Genomic DNA, 21,181 nt, shown 5'->3' with positions numbered 1-21,181 from the left:
TTGACTGCAAATAGCTGCTGCATAAACACCAGTATGTATCTAACGCATTTAAAAATGTGCCCGCTTTCACCGGCCTGAATAGCTGAACAATTCATGTTGCATTTTCTACTCCAAGTTCCAACATGATGTACACGTCACGTGACTATTCCCCGCCCTTTGGACACACTTCTATTCACGCCCTTAGCGGCTAAATTTCATAGTATACAAGTGTTCACGTCACGCGAAAAAACGGCCAATATGCAAAAATAAACAGAGTACTAATTACAAAACATGGTGACTAGTACACAACTCTTACGATTACACCGACAACTAACGTGCTATCGTCACAAACACAGTTCCTCAGTTAAGCAAAGCCAGCATGTAACCCTGGCTGACTGTGTAGTTCCACCTTAAATCAAGAATAGGGCGGACTCATCAGTAAAGGAAAAATGCTTCCTTAAACCGAAGCTGTCCCTAAACCGCCAGTTATCCCTCCCTTACTCCGCCCACGGGTTGGGTTGTGTCTGGATTAGTTTGAGGTGAAGCCGTAGCTGTTGTTACCCGTTGGGTGAGTAGCCGGTTCTGTGCCTCTCAAAAAGCCCAAACGAGCTGTTGGCACTCAGCCACGCAACAGGCACCCTGGTATCAAAACCGCTTCATAGGGTGCGCCCACACCGCTCCGGGGCTGTTACGGTGAGTAATAACAGGGTGTGCATATATGTGACTTCACGGACGCGCGCACATAGGAACACGCAGTATACTCGGGTCTCCTATTTATACTTGCCTGTTGCCCATACGCGTTACCGTGTATTATACGTGAATGTACGTAGACATGGGGGAGAATATGCATTTAGACGAGAGTAGCTCCAAAAAGGAGTTAACTGTCTGCCATGTTAATGTATAGTACGTGTGTGCGTTTTACTCCGCCAGATACAAGACACGGAATCAACATGTCTGGATGCTGAGTTTTTCCTAGGGCATACACCCTCCCTATAAAATGTAGATGCTTTCGTATTCGTCTGCTGAGTGTAACTCACTATGCTGGGAGCTCCCGTTGCTGTAGCGTTTGCTAGTGTTGTTTTACGCACCACCATATGTGTAGTTTTGCAGTGCCGCCTGTAATAATTGGCAAAGGTATTAAGATAATCATTTGTTTTGCAAGGGTAATTTACGAGGGAAATGTGCCTCTATTTTGGATATCTCTCTGATTGTAGTGTGCTAAGTGCGACAGAAAAGATTAAGTGAATGAATGGATGAAAGATTTGGGATGGTTGAATATTAAAGGTTCAGTGTATAGGTGTTTGTTTTGTGAGGGTATGGAAGAAAAAACAGCTATTTTGTACAATGTGACTTTGTGCTTGCATGAAATGTGATATTTAACTTTATTCTTAAATATACTGTTTGCTGACAGTGCACAATGCTACATTTAACTGTTAATTGGTCTTTTAATAGATTGAAAATGTACTAATTATTATAAATGTCCTGCCTTTTTCTGATGTTTTTTTTGGAGGGTTTAAGTGGTATTAAACTGTTTACTTTAACCTTTTATGGTTTTGCAGTCATGCTTAGAGCTTACATTTCAGATACCTTGTGTTGATGGTAATGTATATAGCAGCAACAAATACAGAAATTAAAAAATCAGGTAGTATCCATTTGTGTTATTGTAGGTTTGTCTCTATAGTTTTTTTTTACCTTTATGGCTACATATTTGAGATCTTAATTTTCTGTATTCATTTTAGTTGTTGCTTGGTTGCATGGTGACAAATGCTGTTTAGACCCAGTGTTGTATCGCAATGGATATTCACAAAACAAAACAATCACAGAATACACCCAGTTATAATGTAGAGGATGTACTATTTATATTGTATGCTCATGCAATCTGTTAACTGTGATGTTAACTTAGAAGTCTGCAACTTTTCTGCATCTTGGCAAATGCACAGAAACTGTTGCTCAGTATTCACCTCCTTTAGTGAAAGCCTGGAATAACTGTTTTCTGTGCAATTAAAATAAGAATAGTTTTGGATCACATCTTGCATTTTTTTTCATCAAATAGCAATGCAGTTCTACCTGTTATTCATTTGTTTCTGATTTCCTTGGAACCAAATGATGGGAGAACTGGTCTTTCTATAACAGGGGTCTCAAACTCGCGGCCCGCGGGCCATTTGCGGCCCTCGGTACAATATTTTGTGGCCCGCACCAACGCCTTCTCAAAAGCAATGAATGGATCGCGATTTGTATTGCGATTCAAGGGATAATGCAAGGCACGGCGGGCGGGAGCTGCTGATTGCGGAAATGACGTTATGCCATCATAACAGTTATTATGGGAAGACGTTCTGTGTGCACAATTAGCTGCTAAGGAGCTAATTGTGCACACAGAACGTCTTCCCATAATAACTGTTATGATGGCATAACGTCATTTCCGCAATCAGCAGCTCCCGCCCGCCGTGCCTTGCATTATCCCTTGAAAGTCAATTTTTTGTGAAATCCCTTATGCGGCCCAGCCTCATCCTGACTTTGCCTCCTGCGGCCCCCAGGTAAATTGAGTTTGAGCCCCCTGTTCTATAAGTTGGGTTCACTTTATTAATTTAATAATAAATTGTTAAATTTGCAGATCATTTTATATGTATTAAATTAAACTGTTTATATGATATTTTGAAATTATGTTTATTTAGCTGCCACAATGCCTCCTGCAGTTCAGGTGTCATGCCTAGGTAACCACAGAAAAGCAGCATAAATGTGCAAAAATGGTTATTGCACTGTAGGATTATGTTTTTTATACTGCTAGAAGTAGTGGCATGTTTTGTAGTATAGAGGCAGAATGGATCTAAGATTCTTACTGATCTTTAATTAAATCACAGATTCAGTAATAGGCTTTAAAGTAGTAGGTGGGCGAGGTCATTAATTACAGGCAGTTAGTGGGCAGGAAAACCCAGAATGCTTTTGAATGAATGTCTCAAAATAGATAGATCATTTATTTGAAAATCCAGTTTGCTAAATTATGCAGATATCATCTGGGCGGCAACCATAGCTGCAAAAGAGAACACAGATTCAGCCCACTATGCCCCATGTGATTTAGGCATTGATAGGAACAAACACTGCACAGGAGCTGGTCTAATTTGACTAATATTGAGAACGTATGAAAATATAATTTTCCTCTTTACAGATCCACAATAAGGCCTCACCTAGAGTATGCAATGCAGTTTTGGGCCTGGTCTTTAAAGGGAAAGTACACATCCCTCTTGAACATGAGCTCAATGAATAGGGCTTGTGCTAAAAATATTTTTCTCCTACTATTTTACATAAGAAATACCTGTGGTTTCTGTTATATTGGGCACTAAACAAGAATATGAAGCAAATTTCAGTCTAGTACTTCCTGTCATTTCCTGATCCCAAAGAACTTCAATGGATCTGCTAAAACAAAAAAACAGACCAAAGAGAAGCCTTTAATAATGAGCTACTTAAATACTGCTGTTTAGAGAAGGTAGGGGTTTGCTCAGAGGTGGATTGTGTGCTTTGAACAAATTGTCCTGTTATAAAGGATGCGGGGTGGTTTAAGTTCACCAGAAATAGAACACACACAGATACTGATGGGCTGAGTCAATCTTTTAGCCCATCTATTTTAGAAAAAAAAAAATTGGATTTTTTTTTTAATTAAAAACAATAGTCAGGATGTACTCTTCACACAAGGCCTTTATATTGTGGGTTATTGTGCTCATTTTCAGCAAATGTGTTTTTAGGTGTATACTGTCCGGAACATGGTAAAATCTATTACCAAGGGCGACAGATCTCCTGAAAATGCCATCCACTTTAATATTCGAATTTCAAAAAGTAAATTGCATTGCTCGTTGAAGAATTAAATTAGACAGCAGGAGATTTTCATATAGAAAAATAAAGAGCAATAGGTCACCCCTTGGACTTGAGAAACAGAACTTTAACATGAAGCAGCCCCAATGGTGCAGTTAAGGACAGAACATATATTATTCTGATGATAGGCTGCGAAAGGGAGGGGTTAAAATTCCAACTCGCAGCACCGGCGTGAAGAGTGACTAAAGATTATCAGAGCACAAATGAGATGGCTGGGGGCACTTGGAATAAGAAGAAAAGTTCTAGCTTCATGTCAAATTTCAAAAATAAATATAAAAAATTAGTTTGCTCTTTTGAAAAATGGATTTCAGTGCAAGATTCTGTTTGATGTTTTCTTGTGACACAATTCCCCGATATGCCTTCCCACCGACTAGAATGTAAATCGCTGGTGGGATGGCATAGGCGGTGCAGTGATTTGCCGAAACTGCCGAAGTTGCCTTGAGAGGAAACTTAGGCGATTTCGGCGTCGCGTATGCTGTCCCACCAGCAATTTACATTCTAGCCGGTGGGATGGCTTATCAGGGAGATTAGTCGCCTGCGTCAAGGGAGATTTGTCGTGCGGCAACTAATCTCACTGTCTGTCTCAGCGCTAAAGGAACAGTAACACCAAACAATTAAAGAAATTCCAATATAAGATACTGCTGCCCTGTACAGATACAACTAGTGTGTTTACCTCAGCTTATATAAAGAATGCTGCCCCCATGGCTACAGAGCCATCGTAGGGTTGCTGTAGCAAACATATACATTTTACCAGTGCAGGGCAACATTACGTTATCTTTCTTTTACTTTAAAAAAAACAAAACATTTTTTGGAGTTACTGTTCCTTTAAGGACCACTAGTTTCTGGTTTCTTGTCCCTAGGGATGGTCACTTTATGTGACCAAAAGATTGGATTTTCAGTAAAAACACTTATTTTTGTTTTGATGCTAAGACCTATGAGTGTGGTATACACAGGTATGGGATCCATTATCCAGAATGCTTGGGACCTGCGGTTTTCCGGATAAGGAATATTTCCATAATTCGGATCTCCTGCCTTAAGTCTACTAAAAATAATTTAAACATGAAATAAACTCAATAGGATTGTTTTGCTACCAATAAGAATTCATTATATCTTAGCTGGGATCAAGTACAAGGTACGGTTTTATTATTACAGAGAAAAAGGAAATAATTTTTGAAAATGTGATTATTTGATTAAAATTGAGTCTATTGGGAACTTTCTGGATAAGGGATCCGATACCTGTTTTTTTTTTATATTACAGTGCTTTGCTAAAGTATTCACCTTTTTTTATGTTTTGTTACATTTAAACCTGTAATTTAAATGTTTCTTAATCTTATTTTATGTGATGGATCTGCACAAAATAACCTAAGTTGGTGAAAAAATATATAGAAAAAGAGAAAAATGAGAAAATAAATAAATATATATAATGAGAAAAATATATATATAAAAAAAGAATAAAAAACTGAAAATTGGCATGTGCATATGTATTCACCCCCTTTGCCATGAAGCCCTTAAAAAGTCCTGGTGCAACCAATTACCTTCAACAGTCACCTAATTAGTGAAATGAAGTATACCTGTGCGCAATCTAGTTTTGAGTTTGCCAAAAGGCATGTGGGCGAGGAAGGTGCTCTGGTCAGATGAGACTAAAATTTTACTTTTCGGCCACCAAGAAAGATGCTATGCCTGGCGCATACCCAAGACATCCCATCATCCCAAGAACACCATCACCACTGTGAAACATGGTGGTGGAAGCATCATGCTGTGGGGATGTTTTTCAGCAGCAGGGACTGGGAAACTGGTCCGAGTCAAGGGCAAGATGGATGGTGCTAAATACAGGGATATTCTTGATAAAAACCTGTGTCAGTCTGCCTGTGATTTGAGACTGGGACGGAGGTTCATCTCCCAGCAGGGCAATGGCGATGAAGAATACTGCTAAAGCAACACTCGAGGGGTTTAAGAGGAAGCATTTAAATGTGTTGTCAGACTTGAAGATTGCTGTTCCCAAGTGAAAACCATCCAACATGAAGGAGCTGGAGCAGTTTTGCCTTGAGGTATGGGCAAAAATCCCAGTGGCGAGCTTATAGAGTCTTATCCAAAGCAAAGGGGGTGAACAGTTATGCACACTGAAGTTTTTGTGTTATTTTTTCATATTTGTATTTTTGCTTCACAAAAAAAAAACCCCTTCAAAGTCTAGACATGTTCTGTAAATGAAATGGTGCAAACTCTTAAAACAATCCATTAATTCTAGGTTGTGAGGCTTCAAAACATGAAAAATGCCAAGGGGGGTAAATACTTTAGCATATATATATACATATACAAAATTGTATAGTTGTGGCATTGGCCCTAGGACTGTTTTAATGAAGTTAAGAATGGCAATTCTGTGTCAGTTTCTGACAAGCCATAAAGCACTGTGACACGTGTGGTTTTAAACCGGCCAGCCTGTTTTTCATGGGGTTATTGTAAACAACATGCATTGTTTTTTTTATGATTTTAAAAAATGGACATAATGCTTCTTAGTGCACGGTGTGTAGTCATATAGCCCCATTGCCAATGTTATCATGCTGGTCCCCAATATCATCTTCCTGCGCCTCAATGTCTCCAGCCCGTAATTAATGTCACCACAGCATGTAGCATTTCCTTTCAACAGTCCTATGGTGTCCAATGGCAGATCTTTCATGGTATTTTATTATCATTTCCATTATTATTCCATTATTTAGACATGTTTAACTACATAGCTGCAACAAGGGGTGCTCTTTGCCATGGCTCCTGTCATGAGGCAAGGTGAGAAACTGCCTTAGGTGGCAGCTCACCGATTGCTACCAGGTGTGGCCAACAGCCACTTCTGGTAATTTTTAAAAGCCGAAATCTGTTTTGGAATTGGAATTCCGTCTCTTCTAGTGCAGAGAGTGCAGTTGGATCCTCACCAGCTCTAACCAGGGCCGGATTTCTGATCCGTGCACCTCCCCCCCGCACGGGCAACAATTTAAACTTCATACGGAGCAGTGGGGAGAGGTCCCCATTGCTCCATATGGGAGCGCTACTTCGATGTGGCAGGGCGGCATGCCGCCCCTAAATTTTTGCCGCCCTAGGCCCGGGGCAATTGAGCCAGCCCCAGGGCGCTCAATTGCCCCTATGTGTAGTTATACATGTAGTCTGTATCGCACACATCAACAAAATCTTTTGTGTAATTCTGCCCTTATTTTCTAAATACTTATATACTGCAAATATAATCTGTATGTGTTCCGAGTTGTGAATTTTGTACCTGTGGCAAGTAACATTACACATATATTTGCAGTCAAATATGGTGCTATAAGAAACTGGACTGTCCTGTCTTTATACCTGAAAAAATTACAGAAACGCCATCTTCCTTAGAGCCCAAAGCTATTGCTCTTCAAGGCTACAAATGTATTGTTATTGTCATTTTTAATACTTCTAAATTTTATTCAGACCCTCTCCTGTTCATAGTCCAATCCTGGTTGCTATAGTACGTTTGCCTCTAACAGCCAGGTTGCTGCTGATATTCAAAAATTGGAAAGCTCCAAAATAATAAACAAAAATGTTCTGTGGTTAAAGCAGTGTGTGGAGACTTTTAGGACTGTGACACACAGGGAGATTAGTTGCTGAGCGACAAATCTTCCTTGTCACAGGCGACAAATCTTCTGTCGCAGGCGACTAATCTTCCCGAAATGCCATCCCATCGGCTAAAATGTAAATCGCCAGTGGGATGGCATACGCGGTGGCGCAATTTGCTGAACTTGCCTTGAGAGGAAACTTTGGCAAATTGCGCCGCCGCATATGCCATCCCACCGGTGATTTATATTCTAGCCGATGGAATGGCATTTCAGGGAATTTGATTAATCTCCCTGTGTGTCACAGCCGTTAGGGCAAAGACAGGTGGGACAATTAATTACCGCAATTTTTAAAAACACAATCGCTGGGATGGCTACTTCTATTCGTGTACATACATCTCACTGTGTGTGAAATTTGCCGTGTGGGACTAGTCAGTATTGTTATAGCTAACTGTGATTAGTTGCAGTGACAAAGTATTAAAAAATTGTGGGGACTAATCGCCCTATCTGCTGTCTTTGCCCTTAAAGCTATATTAGCTCCAGGGAACAGCAAAACATGTTGAGACTTTGTGTCAGTCCCCCTCTGCACCACCCCAACATAACGATCCTGAAGCTAGAGGCCCTTCCCTGGATCCTGTTGACCTCCTGTCTGCTTGCACGCACATACAAAGGCAAGGCCATTTTAATCAGTGGGCAAAAGAGGAATTTGCCCAGGGCCCACCATTTGACATTCCATCAGGATAACAAGCCCCACACCTCTATAACTTTAGCATGAAATATTGTTCTTGAAGAATGGTTGTGAAAATTGTGTGCAATGTTTTTATTTTGGGGACACATAATTTTGTATACCTATGCATGTCAAGACCCCGGCATATATATTTAAAATGTTTTATCTTTTTTCATAAGGCTATGAGGGACATAATGCTGTAAACTTAAAGATATTAGGGTAATTTCTCAAATTTCACAACATTTATTACCCCTTTTTAATTTGTTAGAATTCGCACCAAAAATATATGGTTTTGTGGAGTCATAAACACATAAAACTAGGGTGCTTTGTTTGCAAGAGCTAAAGTGCAAGCCACAAAAATTCATATGCAATATTTTATAGACGTGCTTGTCCTGAAACAATCACAAATGTTCAGAATATTGAATATAATAATTATATTATAACAAGCCTACAAAGAAAGATATTTGCTGAGATCCAGAGATCCAATAGACATCAATCTTGAGGTCTCCGTGCCACCAGTGTAAGGAATTGGCATATTTACGCTTGTGACGTCCAAACTCGATAGTACCACTGAATCAGAAACTTCCAAGGACCTCAGTTTAGTCAAGAAGTTCCCTGTATTTTTGATGTAAGATCTCGCCTTAGTTAGATCTAAAAATTCAGGAAAGATGCACAAAAGTTACAAAAGCCAATGCAAATCGAAATCACGATTGGGACCCTTAGGGGATAATGGGTCCCAGGATCCAGACCAGGTGAGGGTGGGGTTGTGTTACATTGTGTGTCTAAAGGAAAATTTCTTGTACAGTAATCAAAGATTTCTTTGGCACTAAGTATAAATGAAAGGTGAATTTCTGGTCTAAAAAATGTTTTCTTTGGTAATGGTTTTTCACTTAGTTGATGTTCTTATAGTGTTATATTTTTTTTTTTTGTAAAATTAATGTAATTAACTTTGAGTTTCTGGGTTTAACCCTTTTATTGTCAGAAAAAATTCACACTTTGGCAATGCCTGCTGCCAGAAAATATTTAAATGTTGAACTTTCATTTTAGTAAGATTTCCTGGGGGAGAGACTTTTATTTTACCAAGGAAATCTTTGTATATTTTATGGAATTTCATAATATAGAGAAATGCGCCCCCTAGTTGGTGGAAGTGACGTCACGCATAGTTTGTGTGTGATGTTTGTTGCGGCCGCATACCCCTAAACCTCCAGCTCCAATGCCGGATTTCTGCAGAAATCTATAAAGGGTAAGGGACCTGTTATCCAGAATGTCTGGGACCTGGGGTTTTCAGGAGAAGGGATCTTTCCGTAATTTGGATCTCCGTACCTTAAGTGTAGTAATTATCATTTAGACATGAATAAACTCAGTAGGTCTATTTTCCCACCAATAAGGATCAATAATATCTTAGCTGGGGACAGATACAAGACAATGTTTTATTAATACAGAGAAGAAGAAAATAATTTTTTTTATTAAAACAGAGTCTATGAAAGATGGCCTTCCCATAATTCAGAGCATTCTGTATAATGTGTTTCTGGATGACGGATCCCATATATAGGCACACGAGGCCCCCCCCCCAGAAGCTGCCACTCTAGACATACGCAATTTTAAAAAATGTGCACACGTGTTCACAGTGTACACGCACAAAATCATTTTTTGTGCAAATAGCCAAGAAGGAATTAGAGGGAACTTTAGAATTTAATAAATCAAATAGAATTGTTTTACCACTATATATTGAATATGAATTCATGCAGTTTTAGCTAGGATCAAGTACAAAGTACTATTTATTATTACAGAGAATAATTTAATTATTTTTAAAAATTAGAATTAGTTGATTAAAAAGACTCAGAATCAGAGATGCCCTTCCTACAATTTGAAGTTGTCTGGATAATTGGTCTCCAGATAAGGTATCCCATACCTGTATTAAAAATGGGTTTCCTTTATTACACTGAAATACAAATTGTTTGGAAAGTTCTGTGTCTACCAAATGCACAAATACCAAATATTTATTTATGACAATACAAGCATGGGATCTGTTATTTAGCATGCTTGGGACCTGGGGTTTTCTGGATAAGAATCCATAATGTGGATCTTCATACCTTAAAGGAGAAGGAAAGGCTAATAAAGAGTTAATCTCAAGCTTCAGGCATACCTTCAGTTCTCTCAATAGTGCCCCAATACTCCCCATATTTCTCCTGTTCAAAAGATCAGAAGCCAAACAGGAAGAAAAAACGCTGAGCTGTGTAAAGAAAGCTCCCATAATGTCTCGCTCCACCACAGACACCCAGACCAAGTGAACATGCTCAGTTAGTAAGACTATGGGGCACATTTACTAATCCACAAACGCTCCGAGCGTTCGATCGGCGTACTTTGCGGCAATATTTGTGTGACAAAATCGTATTGACGCGCTAAGTACGAAAGTTTCAGATTCATTCAAGCTTCGGTATCGTGACTTTCCTTTGGCCAGGTTGGAGCTGCAGAGTGCCATTGATTCCTATGGGAGGCTTCCAAAATCATGCACAGAAGGATCAAAGTCTGAAAGGTTTTTCTGCATTTTACGATCGCTCGATAGGAAAATTTTGTGACTTTTGGATCGCCAATACGATATTATCGTGACTAATACATATATAGCATATTCGTGATATTTGCAATCTACAGAAATTATCGTATCCAATCCAAATTTATCCCAATCGGGATTCGAATTCGCGTTTTCATGAATGTGCCCCTATGAGTCAGCTTCCTACTGATTGGCTCAGATCCACATTCCTAAGGGGGGGAGTGAGTTCTTAGCATTCTTGAGGGAGGGGGGAGCAAGAGAGAGGAGAGAGCTGAAAGCTGCGTGTCTCTGGCAGAGGAAAACAGACACAGCTAATCTTTTTACAGAGAAGTCATTGCAGCGTTTCTGTGAGTGCTTATGGCTGTATTTACATAGACCTCTCTGATAAAGCTTACTTAGTTTTTACCTTTCTTTCTCCTTTAACTCTTTTACTGCCAAGCACGTATGGCATACGTGCTGGCAGTACAAGGGCTTAAACGCCAACGACGTGTCTCATACGTCGTTGGCGTTTACGCGCTGCTCTCTGCAGCGGCGGCATGTGCCGCTGCTGCAGAGAGCTTCTAACAATGACAGCCCCCCTGGGCAATGTGCCAGGGGGGCTGTCATCAGGGTCCTGCGAGCCGATCGCTCGCAGGACCCTCCAGGAAGCAGCAGACGCGATCGCATCGCGTCTGCTGCTTCCTGCTTCCTCCCTCTCCCCCAGCGCCGGCCCAACTGAGGAAGGAGGCGATCGGGTCTTCAGGAACAGGTAAGGAGTTTTTTTTTTCTTGCATTTACACACTTTTACACACTTATACACACATTTACATACATTTATACACACTTACATACATTTACACACACTTACAGCACACATTTTAGCATTTTTTTTTTATTTTTTTCATTTTTCACACTGTTATACACTTATTTACACTCATATACACACTTACACACTATCACACAACTTTTACACATGTACACACATGTATACACAAACACTTTGGGTTTTTTTTGTTTTGTTTTGCTTTTTTTTTTTTTTTTTTCATTTTACCACTTTGTTTTTATTTTCTTTTACCTAAAAACTGTTTATTTTGACAGCGTAACTATTGGATCAGATATTCTGGCCACTAATTACACTGTCATGTAACTTATTTTGTTGTTTCACTGATTTGCACAATTTTTGTGGTTTTATCACATTTTATCCCTATATAAGTGTTCCTGATCTGTTTTTAGCGTAGCTTTGCCAGGTGTAACTTTGGTGTACAAAAATAACTTTACCTATTTTGAATTCATCAGAATGTGTACTTTCCAAAAATATATGGTTTTCTGGGGGTCTCTGTATAGTTAGGGGAAGTTTTGGCACATAATACACTGACAGGGGGCTCTGTGTGCAAAAGCTGAGCTGGCAGGCGAGAAATCCTTATGCGCTTATGCGTAGCTTTGCCAGGTGTAACTTTGGTGTACAAAAATAACTTTACCTATTTTGAATTCATCAGAATGTGTACTTTCCAAAAATATATGGTTTTCTGGGGGTCTCTGTATAGTTAGGGGAAGTTTTGGCACATAATACACTGACAGGGGGCTCTGTGTGCAAAAGCTGAGCTGGCAGGCGAGAAATCCTTATGCGCTATTTTCATTTAGGGTTCAGTACATACTGCAGACTTTGGTATATCTATGCATATTGGGCATCAAACTGTTCAGTAGGCCTCTGGTGTTCCTATTTGGGGTGACTTGCCTTTGTACGCAAGAAATTGTGTGAGATAAATGCGGCAAATTGCAACATTTTTAGGCGATTTTCTGAAATGTCATAAAAACCAATAACTTTAGGAAAGCTCTGCAGATTGGTACTTTGGTGTAGAAAGGACTCTTTACCCTTGTTGGATTTGTCAGAATGTGTACTTTCCAAAAATATATGGTTTTGTGGGGGTCATTGTATGGTTAGGGGAAGTTTTGGCACATAATACACTGACAGGGGGCTCTGTGTGCAAAAGCTGAGCTGGCAGGTGAGAAATCCTTATGCGCTATTTTCATTTTGGGTTCAGTACATACCGCAGACTTTGGTATATCTATGCATATTGGGCATCAAACTGTTCAGTAGACCTCTGGTGTTCCTTTTTGGGGTGATTTGTCTTTATCTGATCTTTATCAAGAAATTGTGAGAGAGATAAATGCGGCAAATTGCAACATTTTTATGTGATTTTCGAAATGTCATATAAATCTGCAAACTTAGGAAAGCTTTACAGCTTGGTACTTTGTAGCAATAAGAAATATTTACCCATTATAGATTCGGGGGGATGTGTATTTTCCAAAAATATATGACTTTCTGGGGTGAGCACACTTTTTACTAGCTTTATCCCACATATAATGATGTAAATGTGTTGATTTTGCAGAAGCTGAAATGACAGAAATGACAGTTCATATGGGGTATGTTCACATTGGGGCCCCTACATATTGGGCATCAAACTGTTCAGTGGACCCCTGGCGTTCAAATTCAGGGTGTTTTATCTTGGTACCTAATGCTATGTGGGAGATAAGATGCTTCAAAGTGGAAGCTTTGAGGGGATTTTTGGAAATGTCATCAAAATTGCTAACTTTAGAAAAGCTGTGCGGCTTGGTACTTTGGAGTAGAAAGACATGGGTACCCATTTTAGATTCGGGGGAATGTGTACTTTCCAAAAATATATGACTTTCTGGGGTGAGCATACTTTTTACTAGCTTTATCCCACATATAATGATGTAAATGTGTTGATTTTGCAGAAGCTGAAATGACAGAAATGACAGTTCATATGGGGTATGTTCACATTGGGGCCCCTACATGCCACATACTTAGGTAAACCTATACATATTGGGCATCAAACTGTTCAGTGGACCCCAGGCATTCATATTTAGGGTGTTTTATTTGGTTACTTTATGACCTGTAGGAGATAAGATACTATAGACTGGAAGCTTTGAAGCGATTTTTAAAAAAAATCACAAATTTTGATAAAAACCAATAACTTTAGGAAAGCATTGCGACTTGATAGTTTGGAGTAGACAGACAGTTGTTCCCCAGAATCTGTTCTTTCCAAAAATGTACAATTTTCTGGGATAAACCTTCTGTTAGTGGAATTTTGGCCTTGAAATCCAAAGTATGCAGTTTTTTTGGAGCAGTGCTTTGGGAATTTGGTAGTGTACTGCTGGGAGTTTTTGACCTATACAAGTGAGAAATCTCCATAAAACTATATATATTTGGTATTGGCACGTTCAGGAGACATGGGACTTTCCAAATCAGTTGTATATTCGTGCATAAAATAATTTTTGTTTCTAGTATGTGTGATTATATTATGGAAAATTTGATTTTTTTTGCATTTTTAGACATTTAGAAGCCTATATCTTGTTACAGAATTGGAATTACACAAAAATTCTACCATATTTTGAAAGCTTAGGTTGTTCTGAAAAAAACGATATATTGTTTTCCTTGGTAAACTAAAAGTCCCCCCGAGGAAAGGCCCCTAAAGTGAAACAGTGCAAAATGTTCAAAAACTGTCTGGCAATACAAGTTCCGCTTTGACCAAAATGGCTGGCAGTAAAAGGGTTAAGTCTACTAAAATATTATTTAAACATGAATTAAACCCAATAGGATTGTTTTGCCTCCAATAAGGATTCAGTATATCTTCGTTGGATCATGTACATAGTACTGTTTTATTAATACAGAGAAAAAGAAAATCTTTTTTTAAAATTAGAATGATTTAATTAAAATGGTTTTGTGGGTGATTGCCTTCCCTTAATTTGGAGCTTTCTGGGTAACAGGTTTCCAAATAACTGACCCCATACCAAAATATGTTTTTTGATGATTTCACCCTATTAGACGTCAAAAACTTCCATCAAATTTTTAAAGCACTGCTTTGTGGGTAAATATGACTTCCTACTTCAAACTATCAAATTGAAAAAGCTCATGTAAAGTGTTTTTTTTTTTTTTTTAAGTATTACCTCAAAGTTTTTTTCAGGATGTTATCTCCTACGTGTCTTCTACATATTAGATATAAACATTTTGATGCCCAAACTGCATATGTTTGTCAAAGTATGTGGCATGTAGAGGCCCCAAAATATAAGTAATGATCCAGAATGCTTCCAGGTAAAGGATCTTTCCGTAATTTAAATCACCATATTGTATGACCAGAAGCCAAGTTTTAGCAGGTATTTTCTAATTAAGCATTCAAAATACTAAATGGATTTCAGGATAGGGCAATTATTGGAGCTGGGTAGAATAGATTTTTTACTTAAAAAATTTTAATGTTACTTTTCCTTTAAAGGTACATTCTCTATTTGGAATAACGTTCTTAGTGGAGTCTCTCGGGGTTCTGAGTTGGGTCCTCTTTTATTTAACTTGTTCGTTAATGACTTAGGGTAGGGTATTATGAGTAATGTATCTGTGTTTGCAGATTACACAAAACTCTGTAGCCCAATCAATTCCAATCCAATCAAATTGGTAAACTTGGCGGCTAAGTGGCAGATTAAATTTAATGTTAATAAATGTAAAGTCATGCACCTGTGATGTAAAAATATGCAAGCTACTTATACCCTTAATGGAACTGTACTGGGCAAATCCATAATGCAAAAGGACCTTGGAGTTCTTGTAGATGATAAACTTGTATATAGCAAGCAATGCCAGGCAGCAGCTGCAAAGGCAAACAAGGTTTTGAGCTGTATTAAAAGGGGCATAGATTCGCAGGAAGAGGGGCTTACTCTTTTGCATTACAGAGTGCTGGTAAGGGCCCATCTAGAATATGCTGTGCAGTTTTGGTCTCCAGTGCTCAAACAGAATAAGTCGTACTGGCTGATACATAAGATAGCTTCAAAAAGGGGTTGAATGTGAGAGAATACAGGGTTATGGGGGATAGCTCACAGTACAAGTTGATTCAGGGACTGGTCCAATTGCCATCTTGATTCCCCCCCCCCAGCAAATTAGAAAGGGTTCAGAAGGGTGTTTTTTTTTTTTTTCCTCTGTATCAACTAACAGGCAGATTATATATAGGCATATAAGGTTAATTTGATGTATGTGTGTCTTTTTTCAACCTAACTTACTATGTGTAAGTTGCGAATGTTGTAGGTCAGTTACAGCCTGACTATGGTTAGACCATTCTTATCACAGAGGCCACAGTAGGGGCAGTTATCTGCTCTTCCACTTTAGAAAGATTAGTAATTCCCTGTCAAAAGCCTTTGTACTCAAAGGAAAATGTGGTCAGTCTTTCCATGACACTAACTTAGCCAGGCTGTTTTGTGGTGCCTTTTTATACTTATGCCTTTTTTATACTCTTTTTATACTTATGCCTTTTTTATACTAGCATACATTTTTACAATGCACTAAGCCATGTAAAAAACTTTAAAATAGAAGGAAGTGCTTTTATTTTAATACCTTTGGGTTCAAATATGTCCATAACTGCTTGAAAACTGTGCTCTACCCAGACCTTATGCCAGCTTCAGGTTTAGACTCTTCAGTATATGGCTCAGAGCTGCCAGCCCTCATAGACTTCTATGACACCCTCACCTACTTAAAGTGAAGTGAATATTCATAGAGTGGGCGGGGCTTAGCAAGCTCACAGACAGTTGTTCCTGCTCTACTCGCTCCTCTCCCTCCCCCCCCTCCTCTCCCCTGGCAGCAGCACAAGCAGAGAGACACAGAAGGAGGGAGAGGTTTTCCCTGCTGCTGCTGAGTAAAGCCTGCCAGTCAGTGCTGTGACCACGTCCTGTGGGAGACTGAAGGACACTCCCATGTCTCATTTTTCTCTAGCTTCAGACTTGAGTGGTTGTCTCTGCAGCTCTCATAGAAATGGCAGTTTTAGGAGGTAAAATGCTTTCAAAACATCTTTCTTTCTGCATCATTTCACATTTTGAGGGAGGATGAATATTATACCTGAATATGAACTTTATATAAAATGTCTCGTTTAAAAGTTATGTGTAAATGTAATTGCTATAGAAAGCAGCATTTGCTGAACTTCATGGTTGTTACTTTTTAAACAATGTTGCAACTGCCAGGCTCCTCCAACAAGACAGGTCTGTAAAATCTGCTGGTGTCTGTTAAATTGTTTCAAACGTCAGAGCCACACAGAAGTAGCATACAGAGCAGGAAGATGCAGGTACAGGTTTTGTGCCGATGGCAACATTTTGCAGGTTAGGGCTAGGTGTGGGTTAAAGTTTTGTAGGTTAGAATCGGGTGTAGGTGAGTTTTTCTTTTCAGCTAAATCGCTGGGATCAGTCGCCGCTACCGAGTTTTTAAAAAGTTGTGGCAACTAATCGCCCTGTGTGTTTCTCCTAATGTAGATTAAACTTTGATCACATTATTTGAATTAGTGTGTTTTGGTTATCACACGAAAGTATCATATCCTGGCCAGACTGATCTTGTAATTAATATGGTTTATCTCTAAATCCTTATTCATGTGCTTACTAAATCCTTATTACCATTCAAATCTATGTTCCTCTGTAAGAAGATGAATCTCATTAAGTGATTCTAAGGCTAATGCCATGCGGGCGTATTCTCAGCAAGCTGAAAAGTGCTTTCAGAGAATACGATGCGCTACTGTCAATTCGGCCTACCTTGTGCCTGCACCCGAATGAATGGACTCAGCTGGCTTTTTGAATATGCTGAGAACTGTTCCTAATAGTTCGAGAGCAGACTCAAATGCTAACATTAAAGTTATACAAGTATGGTATTCATAATCTGGAATGCTTGGGATCTGGGGTTTTCAGGATAAGGTATCTTTACGTAACATAGTAGATTAGGTTGAAAAAAAAGACACATATCCATCAAGCAAAGTGAAACCTGCCTAACTGCTAGCTAATTAAATTAAAGCACCATTCCTTAGGGCAGTGTTGTCCAACTTCTGCGGTGCCGAGGGCCGGAATATCTCTTGCATACATGGTGGAGGGCCACTAATGGAAGCCAGTTTTGGCCACTCCCCCATTTTAAACCACACCCACTTCAAACCACACCCATTTTATCACAATGGTCGCTGCAGGGATATCAACCATCATTCATATGTTAAAGAATTATATTATGTCATATTAAGACACCCTTAAATCCATGTGCCTCCTCCTCCCCTGTGGATAGCACAGCAACCCCCAGTATATAATTACACACCTTAGGGACCATTTAATGGCTATTTCCAACTGCTAACAAACTCCCAAAACAATCTCCTGCCAGGTTCACCTCCCACAGGCAGAATAGGGTAGGAAGAGTATGGCACACACAGGCAGCACTCTGCCTGTCCTATGCTGCCTGTGTGTTCCATACTCTGCCTGTCCTATGCTGCCTGTGGGTGCCATACCCTCCCTGCCCTATGCTGCCTATGTGCCATACTCATGTGTATGTGTATAGGCAGCATAGGCCAGGCAGTACATACAATGTTTGAGGTGTGAAGAGGTGAACAATGTGGGTGATTACAGCCTGAGCCTGAGGTGTGAACACTGCAGGGGCTGAGCAATGCAGAGATAAAAAGGTGTGAACAAGACTGGGGATTACATTTTTAAACAATACAGAGGGATTACAGCCTAAATCTGAGGTGTTAACCATGCAGGGGGGGCAGTTAATCTCATTACTGATACCATTTAAAGATAACACAAAGGTAAGCCATCAAAGCTGCCAGACAGGTGGGGGGCCACACAGAGGGGGGTCGAGGGCCACTTGCGGCCCGCAGGCCGTCAGTTGGACAGCGCTGCCTTAGGGTTATGACACATGGAGCTACAAAACCTCAGAAAATACCCCATCATAGACAGTTCTAAAAATTATCTCTGCTAAGACACACATAGAGACAATTGTCAGTATTGTCTATTTTGTAGTTGCGACAAGTAGCTGCCTGCAAGTAGCTCCATATTTAATTGCCATTAAGGCAGTGGCAGACAGGGAGAGTCACCATGCAACAAATCTTCGTTACCGCGGGCGAATAATCTCCCCGCAATGCCATCCCACTGGTAATAATGTAAATCGCCGGTGGGATGGCATACGCGTGGCGACGATTTCCCGAAGTTGCCTCGATTTTGCCATCCCACGGCGATTTACATTCTTGTTGGTGGGATGGCATTGTGGGGAGATTAGTCACCCATGGTAACAAAGATTTGTCGCGGGGCGGCTAATCTCCCCATGTGCTATTGCCCTTAGGGCAGTGGCACACAGGATTAGTCACCCAAAGTATACTTGAGCGGCAACTTCGGGTGACTTCGGGAAACCAAAGTACCGTATTTTTCGGACCATAAGACGCACCGGACCATAAGAAGCACCAGTTTTTAGAGAAGGGAAATGAAGAAAAAAAGATTCTGAAACAAATAGTGTCCTAAAATATTTTATGTGCATTAAAACCAGCAGCACCTAACATATTGCCCCCATCTGTACCAGCAGCAGCAATCAAGAATTGCCCCCATTTCCTGTAAAAGCAGCCTACCTGTAAACTCCCAGCCAGCGGTCCTGCTCAGGCCTCAGGATGGTTTTCCCCGCCGCACAGCACAGCTGCACACCGCCGCACCCCAGCGCCTCTGTCCCTCTGGCTGCCATAGTTTGAATGACGCGCATGCGTATGGGCGCGCTAGTGTCTATTATGCATGCGCACAGCACCGGCCCTGCACAGAGACCACACAGAGCCGGGCAAGTAAAAAAAACTTTTTTTTAAAGTATATGTGTAGGCTATATTTGGACCATAAGACGCAGGGACTTTTTCCCCCCACTTCTGGGGGAAAAAAGTGCGTCTTATGGTCCGAAAAATACGGTGTATGCCATCCCACTGGCGATTTACATTCTTGCCGGTGGGTTGGCATGTCAAAGAGATTAGTCGCCCACAATGGCGAAGATTTATCATGGGCAGCTAATCTCTCTGTGTGCCACTGCCCCTAGGGCCCTAGGCTACAGGGAGATTAGTCACAATTACCGTATATACTCGAGTATAAGCCGATCCGTATATAAGACGAGGTACCTAATTTTACCTAAGAAAACTGGAAAAACTTATTGACTCGAGTATAAGCCTAGGCATCCATTTCACTAGCACTAGCTTGTGTCCGAGTAGTAAGGGCAAAGTAGTAAGGGCAGCGCCGGATTACTTGTCCAACTGGCCAACCATGTTATCATTTTAATTTGGGTGATTAGAAAGGAAAGGTTTGCATGTAGTACAGTGATATCCCGGCTCCTGCAATGTCATCCAGCTGTCTGTACCACGAGCACACCCTGATCAAAGGTACCTGTTGTGTTATCCCGCTTGCACCAACCCCCCCCCCCCCGTGCAGCCCGTACGAAAGCGAGTCTGTGTTATCCCAAGTATTTTTGTTTTCATTATACATCACTAAAATAGAAGTAATGTGCCTTTGAAGTTGCCTTTTGTTCTACTTTAATAAAAATTTCCTTACAAGCATAGCAAGCACCGGCCAGCCACCCATTTCCTGCTGGCTTTTCCCAGGCTATCCAGGAGAGGTGGAGCTCTGAATTTTGTAGTATAGGATGCCAGCCAATCAGCAGCCAGGTAGACATGACCGAACTGCAATGCATGTTGTTTGCCTATTGTAACACAAAACCAGACAGGATCTATAGGGAGCTGTAATGTTTAAAATCAGTTATCCTTTTTTTTTTTTGTTAAATTCTATATGCCATTTTAATACTGCTGTTTGCAAGTACAAAAGAGATAAATGCAGCACGTGCAGCCTGTACCAAAGCGAGTCTGTGTTATCTCGCTCGCTCCCCCCCCAGTCCAAAGGCAGCTCGCACTCCCCCCCCCCCCCCGTGCAGCCAGTACAAAAGCGACCCCCCCCCCCCCCCGTGCAAAGGCAGCGCAAAATACCTTGCCTCAGCATCGGGCGCATAGCGGCATTCGTGTGTCGTGACGCGCGTGAGTTCATTCCGAATGCTCTAGCCGCGCTTGATGGCTGTAACAAGGTATTACGGGCTGCCTTTGCAGGGGGATGGTCGCAGAGTCAGCGCGCACATGAACACAGGTCGGGCGGGGGCAGGGTGGTCGTGCACGCTCGTCCGGCCACGGGAGGGGGGGGGGGCGGGTTGCGTAGGGCAGCGTTACATCAGCATCTACCATGTATACGCGAATATAAGCCAAGGGTTACTTTTTGAGCTCTTTTTTTGGGCTGAAAATCTCGGCTTATACTCGAGTATATACGGTAATCTCAAATACTGCAGGAGATTAATCTACCCAAAATGCCTTCTGACCAGCAATAAAGAGGATCGCTGGTTTGAAGGCACGCGCATCACTTAATTTTCCAAAGTTACTTGTAGGATGGAACTTTGCGTGACTTCTGAATACAAAGCTAGGTGGAAAGGCATTCTCCCTGTGGGTCATGGCCTTTATGGCTAGCTATCCTAGCTTCTTTACCATCCTGTAAAAAAAAGTGTTTTAGCATGACAGAGTTAGAGGAAATGAAAATAAATCTCTTCAAACACATTTCTTTGGAGAAGCTTATGCTCATCTAGCTTAGCATTCTTTATACATTATGGGGCGCATTTACTAAAATCCGAGTTTTTGGAGGCATAAAACACGATATGGTAAAAAT

General features: G+C 40.6%; 1 protein-coding gene across 7 annotated transcripts in view; it reads left to right on the top strand.

Moving 5' to 3' along the window:
• Window positions 1-325: 325 nt before the first annotated feature.
• The window catches only part of LOC100488346 (plasma membrane calcium-transporting ATPase 4), a 145,188-nt gene continuing 124,332 nt past the window's right edge, over window positions 326-21,181 (top strand). For 3 of the 7 annotated variants that reach the window (XM_018091532.2, XM_031896858.1, XM_002932973.5), the window contains exon 1: window positions 326-672. The gene's annotated coding sequence lies outside the window, so the exon portion shown is untranslated. The remainder of the gene's footprint in view (window positions 673-21,181) is intronic. The other 4 variants (XM_018091531.2, XM_004910677.4, XM_012970635.3 and 1 more) reach the window with 2 other exon arrangements.

This window comes from Xenopus tropicalis, chromosome 2 (assembly GCF_000004195.4).
Source record: "Xenopus tropicalis strain Nigerian chromosome 2, UCB_Xtro_10.0, whole genome shotgun sequence".
Classification (NCBI taxonomy): Eukaryota; Metazoa; Chordata; class Amphibia; order Anura; family Pipidae; genus Xenopus; species Xenopus tropicalis.
The sequence above is the reverse complement of the archived record's forward strand: the minus strand, read 5'-3'. Positions and strand labels throughout refer to the sequence as shown.